We start from the raw sequence: 8133 nt of genomic DNA, 5'->3' as shown, positions 1-8133 counted from the left end.
TGAAGCTAATTGCTTCTATTTCAGATAACCATCCGAAAATATTGCCTAAACCTATCCCTATATTACTCCACACACCTTTATATCGCCTACTTCTAGTGATGATCCGATATTCCAATCGCGACGCATTTGTTCGTACTGCCAGCATTACTACCACTTTCTCATGAAATCCCTATGATTTCCTCTTCTCTATACTGTCAGTCAGTTTACCGTCGCGAATTACTACGATCAGTCCGAGTTCGTCGCGAAATTTTTGAACTTGTGGCTAACGATTAAAGGTGAAACTAGTGAATATTATTACAAACTATTTGAAAGTGCTGTCGAATATTTGGGAATACTGTGGAGTGATTTAGAATTAAGGTCATGAAAAAAAACTGTTGATGTTGATGTAGAGCCTAAGTGATATATTTTGTTAAATTCCTTTTCTTTTTAGTGTACGAAGGTGTCCAGGAAATTATCGGTTTCGAGATGGGCTAAGGTTATTTAGTGTTCTATTTTATCATTGAAAAAGTGAGTAATATAATCTTAAGCCTACGATTTTTTTTTGAATAAGTGCTACCTACAATAAATATTAAATAACCGAAAATTGTTCCTCCAAGGCCATCGAATTCCAAAAGCTCTACCTAATCAACCTATACAAAACCTATCTACAAACATGCACACGAAAATACTATTTACAGTAGTGTGAATAACTAATGGATACCAGTGCCACTTCAGATTACTTCTACAGTGCAGTAATGCATGTATGCACCAAGAGTTTTCAGTTTTTATTCAGTGATCTAGTTTGTGCACTAGTATTGGTTTAGATCAACAACGGAGGAAACAGTGTACTGACGTCTCGACGTTGGATACGTGTTTTGCCTCATAGAGTGTTTTATTGATGTTTGGTTTGTGCGCACCCTGTCTACGGTGCGCCGACATAGCTTGAGGAATATTGTGTATCGGTATTCCACCGGAATTATGCTTAATCTGATCATGCTGGATATGCTCGACAACGGAGAATTCTCGACGTTGGAGTTATTATTTCCTATTAGTGTTTTGTTATTATTTTGTTCGTGCCTACCTACATAACTGTGCACTACCATAGCCTAACGATACTGATGGATTGGTATTTTTAGCAATCTCGAATGCTCATCGCGAATGGGCTCGACAACGGAGGAAACAGCGAACTGACGTCTCGACGTTGGAGTTACAGGTACCTTTTGAAGTGTTTTGTTGATACATTGTTTATGTGCACCTTCGCAGTGGTGCACCGTCATAGCTGTATGTTCATTGCGTGCCTTATTTGCGCTGTAGATCAGCTGATCTAAACACGCCTAATCGATTACCTGAAAGGTCCTCCAATTCATAGCAATGTGCACCCAATTTCGCTACTACCTTTGCTGGAGAGTACGTTTCAGCTAGCTTCGAGTTAAAGTTTTTGGCTTTGTTGGATAGAAAGAAGTTCTTTTTGAGGATTATTTCTCCCACTTTGAAATCTGACGTTGCCGCTCTAGCCCGAAGGTTATAGTATTTACTATACTTTTCGTAGGCTTTTTTCAGATTGTTTCTGACTTTTTCGTACACCTGTTTCATTTCATCGTTCAATTCTTTTGTGTCGTAATCTAAGTCAGCTGTAGTTTCGCGAATTCTTTTGTATTCATCCCCCGAGCCTATGTAATTTCTCCCGTGGTTAATGAAGTATGGGGTAAATTCGGTTGACTCGTGCACGGCGGTCCTAATGGCCATGGCAACTTCCTGCAAATTAACATCCCAGCGTTTTTGATCGCCTCCTTTTAAGTATGCACGGATGGCTGCCACGATCACTCGATTTACCCTCTCGGTAGGGTTATTCGCTTCCTTTCCCCTCCTTCCCTTCCCTTTCTTTTTTCTTTCTTCTTTTATCCTCCTGCGTCATCTTTCTTTCTTCTTTCTTTTTTTTCCGTCCGACTTCCTTATTTCTTCTTCTTTTTTCTTCTTCTTTCTTTTTACTTCCTTTTCTCTTTTTTCTTCTTTCTTTTTTTTCATTCTTCATCCTTCTTCTTTCATCATTTTTTCTTTCTCCCTTCTTCCTTCTCCTTTCTTCTTTTATCTTTCTTCTTTCTTCCTTGTTCCTACTTCTTTCTTCCTTCTTCTATCTTCTTTCTTCCTTCTTTCTTCTTCCTTTTATCGTCTTCTTTTTACTTCTTCCTTTTTCCTTATTCCTTCTTCTTTTTTCCTTCTTCCTTTTACTTTCTTTTTGCTTCCTTCTTACTTCTCGTTTCTTCCTTTTTTCTTCTTCCTTCTTACTTCTTGCTTCTTCCTTATTATTATTATTATATTCCTTTTCCCTTCTTCATTTTTCCATCTTCTTTCTCTTTTCTTCCTTTTTTCTTTTTCTTTCTTCTACTTTTCTTATTTTTCTTCCTTCTTCTTATTCCCCTGTCTATTTTTGCTTCTGCTTTCTTCCTTCTTCCATCATACTTCTTCTTTTTCCTTTCTTCCTTCTTCTTTCTTCTTTTTCCATTATTCCATTATTTATTCTACTTTTCTTCTTTCTTCTTTCTTCTTCCTTCTTCTTTTTCCTTCACCCTATTTCCTTCTGCTTTCTTCCTTCTTCCATCATAATTCTTCCTTTTTCTTTCAATCACCTTCCTTCTTTCTTCATCATTTTTCCTTCTTTCTTCTTCTTTCTTCTTCTTCTTTATTCCTTCTTCTTCCTTTTGCATTTTTCTTTCTCTCTTTTTTAATTCCTTATTCCCATTTTGCTTCACTCATTTTGATACTCATGTTTCTACTATTTTTGACCTTTTTCATCTTATTTCTCATATCTCTCTTTCTCACTTTTCTCATCTCGTTTCTTGCTTCGCACTTCTTAGTGTTTTTTTCTCATTTCTCACTTTCTTCTAATTTCTCTCTGCTTTTTTTCTTATTTCTCATTTCTGACTTCTTTCTTCTCATTTCTCGTTTCTTGCTTCGCACTTCTTAGTGTTTTTTTCTCATTTCTCACTTTCTTCTAATTTCTCTCTGCTTTTTTTCTTATTTCTCATTTCTGACTTCTTTCTTCTCATCTCTCACTTATCACCTCTCAAGTCTCACTTTTCACATCTTATTCAAAACTCATTACTAATTTACTGCGCTTCTTGTCACTTCTCATTTTTCTCTGCTCACATTTCACTTACTGCACTTCTTGTCGCTTCTCACTTCTCACATTTCACTTCTCACTTGTCACATCTAGTTTCACACTTCTCATTAATCACTACTTAGCACTCACTTTTTACTTCTCATATCCCTCTCCTCACTGCACACTACATTTCACTTCTTACATGTTATTCGGCCTAATGTCCCACAGCCTAATGGCCTTCATCCTAACGGCCTTCAGCCAAATGTTCCAGCCTCGTTAGTTGCTAATATTTCCATAATTTTGTATTTTTTCAATGGAAAATTTTGATTTCTTAACGGACATTTTTTTTTATAATTGCAATTTTTGCTGTAATTTATAGAAAATGTATATTTATTTATTGTTTATACCATAGTTTCTTTCAACGGAAATTTTCAAATTTTTAAGGAGTTTTTTTAAATTTTAGTTCATGGTTTAGAGTAGAGTGGGGCAAGAGTGCGCGTGGGATAAGAATACGTTTTCGATTTTTAAAGTAATAAAAAAGATAAACTGGCAGCACTGCATCAGTTTGACAGGTATTCTGGCCAACTATTATCGTGTGGAATTGTGAACGATTTGAATAAACAACAAGGGAGATAATGGAGGTAGATAACTTTTTGGTCATTTTGCTAAAAATAATTGGGTTTCCGCAACTAGTATTTCATTGCCATATATACGTTCAATCAGGTGAACATTATACCATTTCGATAACCTATTGTATAGAGTACTTTATGGTACAGAACACCAATCCGGTTGGTTTTCCAAGAAGTCAAAACCATTACTTGAATAATTTTTGGGACTGTGGGGTAAAAGTACGCAGGAACGGGTAGGGGAATCTTTAAGTTATGATGTCAAACCCATGTCACCGGCAGAAATAAGACTTCTTCCAAAGCGTAAAGATCCACAACGAAGAAAAAAGGTACAGAATTCGAAATTATCAGAAGTTTTTAGGATAAGTTGAAGTAATTCGGTGTTAGAAAGGACTGTTGTACACCTAAACATAGTACGAAAACACAATTTCATCTAAATGATAATTTCATTTAATCAAAAGAAACATTCATAAATTACGCAACGTTTAGCTGGGAGGGGTTGCGAGATGTGTGAAGATCCATATAATTTTTAGAGGATTCATACAAACAGTGTAAGATAGGGGGGAGGGGTGATGAAATAGCCAAATTTTACGTTACGTGATTGGTGGACTTTCTTTAAGGAAAATGCCTTTGTATACGCCACGGGAAACCTGATATATATTTTTACCTCTGTAGTTTTTTGTATATATAAAAAACAACGGTTTTTCGTATGAAAGTGCACCTTTTTAGGACCCCCTCCCCCTTTAAGAGTTACGTAATCTTTAAACATTCCCTAATATATGCTCATTAAACATCAATTAAATGTTATTAACTCTTATTTGTGTTAATATATACTTAAAGCCCATGATTGGATAAATGCGTACTCTTACCCCACCCGATGCGCACTTTTACCCCACCGGTGGGGTAAGAGTGCGTTTTTCACTTGTCTTGCAATAAGGGTTCTACTAAAACGAATCCCAATAATTTTAATATTTTTTCCACTGGGTAACATAAAGGAAGAGTATATGAGTCATCGACACTGATTTGATATGCAGAAGCTTGCTTCATAAGGGCCACATGATCGATTGAAAACTAAGTGCGTACTCTTGCCCCACTCTACTCTACAGTAATAGAATCCTAATGAAACATATTAAGCGTCATATGAACTTACCACTTATTGTTTTTTTTTTTAAAGGAGAAACCACTTTCCACCATAATACATTTTTTAATACTGAAAGTTTTTTCGGACATAAAGTTTCTGGCATTAAGCTCAGGAAAATGCTCGTAAAAATTAATAAGTCAATTACTTTTTCTTATTCGCAATACTTCACCACCTTCGAACAGATCCTCCCAGGGAACGCCAAATCGCCGGCAACGGCAGAATTCATTTCAGTTTTCAGAAGACCAACAGAAGAGCAGCAAAATGGGTTCATGACGAGTGCTTGCCATTCAACTCTTCAACTTTGGCTTTCTCAATAGGTAGGAAGCACAATGGTCCGATGAAATTCCACATTGCAGCGATGAAACGAAAACGAGAATAGATCCAACCTCATTAAAGTTTTGCCAAAAGCATTATAATAAAGAAACTGAATTGCAGCAAATGTGCCTTAATTGTATTGCTGAGGCTTAGAGGAACAGTTTCATATTGTTACGATTTGTGATTCTTGATGGAAATATGTAGTTCAAAACTATGCTATCTGATTTTAGTTTCACATGTCTACTTGACATCACTACTGATTAGAAATCTATTAGGGGAACTGTACCGGTTTTGACCATGTTCCTAATTTGGCCAATTTTGCAAATAACTCCAAAAATAAAGCAATTCGCAAGGGTTTTATTAGTTCCAACAAGAGATATATCCCTGATCGATTATTTTGGAAAAATATGTATTTTTTAGGGTTGGCCAAATTAGGCACTAAGTTGGCCAAAACCGGTGCACTTTCCCTATAGTATCTCGTACAGAAATTTACACGGATCGATTGTTTTTTGGACTATACATGGAAACACAAAGTAAAGCACTCAAATTCAGAAATCCCTACATTTTGCGTTGAAAGTTGGTCTGGCATAATATAAAATGACTGCACATCCTCTCTGATGCGTCTCTTTTGTTGTCATGGACCGATGATAATATTTCCATCATGTGGCCCAAAAGTACACATGAGTATTGTTTTGATTCGACCAACAGAATTCGCAATCCAGTGCTTATGTTGATTGCTCACTGATTGCTTTCGGTAGCTTCGAAATTACAAAAGTAAACAATGTCCGACATTGGCAACGTTCAGAGATGAAATGAAGCATAGTCCAAGAGGGAATTTTCCGAACACACGTTTTCATTTGAGATGTTTGTCCTTCTAAAATGTGTGTACACATTGCCTGACCTCATGCCATGCCGGAACAGCTCATACTGCGGCAGGTGAGAGAGAATGGCCGAAAATGATCAGCTACATTGACATCCATACATTTTTCGTAAAAAGTTCAGCTACGATCCAGTCTGAATTATTTAGTTTCGAGTTTTGATTGAAATGTAGAATTAAAAACTCTTTACTTTCCTTTCTACTGACTCATAAGATTGTTGTGCAATTTTCCCGAATAAAAGGCTCCCCCAAACACACGCGACGCGACAGTCACCACGCGATTCTATCGCTTGGTGACAGCGATTATGTCACCTTTTGTATGGAAGCAAATCGAAGCGAATCGCGAAGACAAATTGTCGCCGTCGTGGCGATGGAATCGCTTAGGTCTGGGGGAGCCTAAATACCCCTTGTATGTACCGTTCAATACCATCTTCAAACACATATAAATGCATTACTTAGTTTAAGGGGTGCATTTTGCGCTATCCTCTCAAAAGGGTTCGAAACATTGTCTGTTTGCAAAGTAGTAAGCCTCTCCTGTTCAACAGCAGGAATTGGCTGCTTACTTCGTAGTCATTTGAATTCAGAAATCGGTTTGTGTTATTTCAGTAAACTTGCCCGATCCAGCTCGTTCTTTTGTTTTTTATCCTCTGATCCGTATCTGATGTGGCCATTGTCATAAATGTTAGGTTTATGGATCGAGAACGCATTTGGTCAGTAAACACCGGAACAAATTGGACAACGATTGGTCAATTTGGAAGGAGTTTCATGGGAGCATTGGGTCAATGAAAATTTAAAAGTAACATGAATGCTGTTTTAGAAACCTGTCTCAAAGTTCCTTTCCTGTAAATAGCGATAGGATCATGATAAGACTGATATATTAGAAACATATTGCGTTCATATTTAAGCCCATCAAAGCTTGAAATTATTCGAAAATGGCTTCTATATAGACTGAGGATAGAAACATGATTAGAAGAGCCGTTGCTATTTTATTCAGTGACGTTCCCCAAGAGACTAACGACATCAGCTTAGAAGAATTATGGCGGGCGTGAGATCCTTTCGAATTGGTGCTCGGTGGACGATACGCGCCGTTTCGGCGAGGACAACCCGAAGATTAACTGTTTCGCTAATGTGGAAGGTACCATTTGTACTAATATTGCATGAGTTCGTGACTCGTTGCGTTGGTACGTTTGGGCCAGCCGCGGAACAAATGTGCGTAGCAGCAACCAAATGAGCGATAATTTACGCAATTTTCCTATTGTCGAAATTTATATGAGTCCGCCGAACAACGGTAATGTGACCATAAATAACGAGCCCATTCAAGGCTTGAACATTCTACATGCTCTGCGCGGATGGCAAGCCATCGGTTCGAAGTCTCTACTCTCTTAGGAGAACATGGGATAAATCATGTATTTATGAGGCGGGAGTTCCTTCCACTATATGATAAGCATCTTCTCCTGAATGGAAAAGATGCCTCGGGGAATACATTGAATGACGAAAAGCTTATCTAAGCACAAACTTTCATCGTTGATTACACGGAAAAGGGTTACACAACGGGTCCTACATAGTAACTACATTCGTTAGCATCCAAAATTTGATTCAATAGCTGGTTAGATAGAAGACGATAGCTGGTTATGATTAATAAATGAACCGTCACACCTACAGATTCGTATCTCGGGTTGATTCGATTCTTGGCTTAATATGTTGTATGTTACTGAGCCATTTGAAATATATACACTGAAAGCGTTTTGTAATTTATGAAAGCCTCTTATTTTCAACTAAGCTCCTAATTCATTGCAGTGTCGATACAAATAATAAAAAACCCAGATTAATCCACCTAGCGGTGATGGTGCCTTTCTCGCTCGTTCAAAAGGTTTGGAAAAATCTCAAATAACACCAATATGTGGATTGGTCTTATTTTTCATATTTGTTTATATGCATAAAAAAAATCTCGCCGAACGCAATTTGTTGCAATCAAATCGGATGAGCATAAGAGCAAAAAATGGCATTTTATTTTGTAGTTTTAAAATTAGTATTTTCGCCATAACTTTTGACCCAATTGTACGATCCGGCCAAGTTTCTATAGGAAACAATGGGA

At 37.2% G+C, this 8133-nt stretch overlaps 1 long non-coding RNA gene across 1 annotated transcript; it reads left to right on the top strand.

Moving 5' to 3' along the window:
• Positions 1-205: 205 nt before the first annotated feature.
• Positions 206-1584, top strand: LOC134226147 (uncharacterized). The gene is made up of 3 exons (XR_009983408.1): positions 206-357; positions 431-507; positions 1116-1584. It is a non-coding gene; the product is annotated as an uncharacterized LOC134226147 (long non-coding RNA).
• Positions 1585-8133: the final 6549 nt, after the last annotated feature.

The sequence above is a fragment of the Armigeres subalbatus genome, chromosome 3 (genome assembly GCF_024139115.2).
Source record: "Armigeres subalbatus isolate Guangzhou_Male chromosome 3, GZ_Asu_2, whole genome shotgun sequence".
In the NCBI taxonomy this organism is placed as follows: domain Eukaryota; kingdom Metazoa; phylum Arthropoda; class Insecta; order Diptera; family Culicidae; genus Armigeres; species Armigeres subalbatus.
The sequence above is the reverse complement of the archived record's forward strand: the minus strand, read 5'-3'. Positions and strand labels throughout refer to the sequence as shown.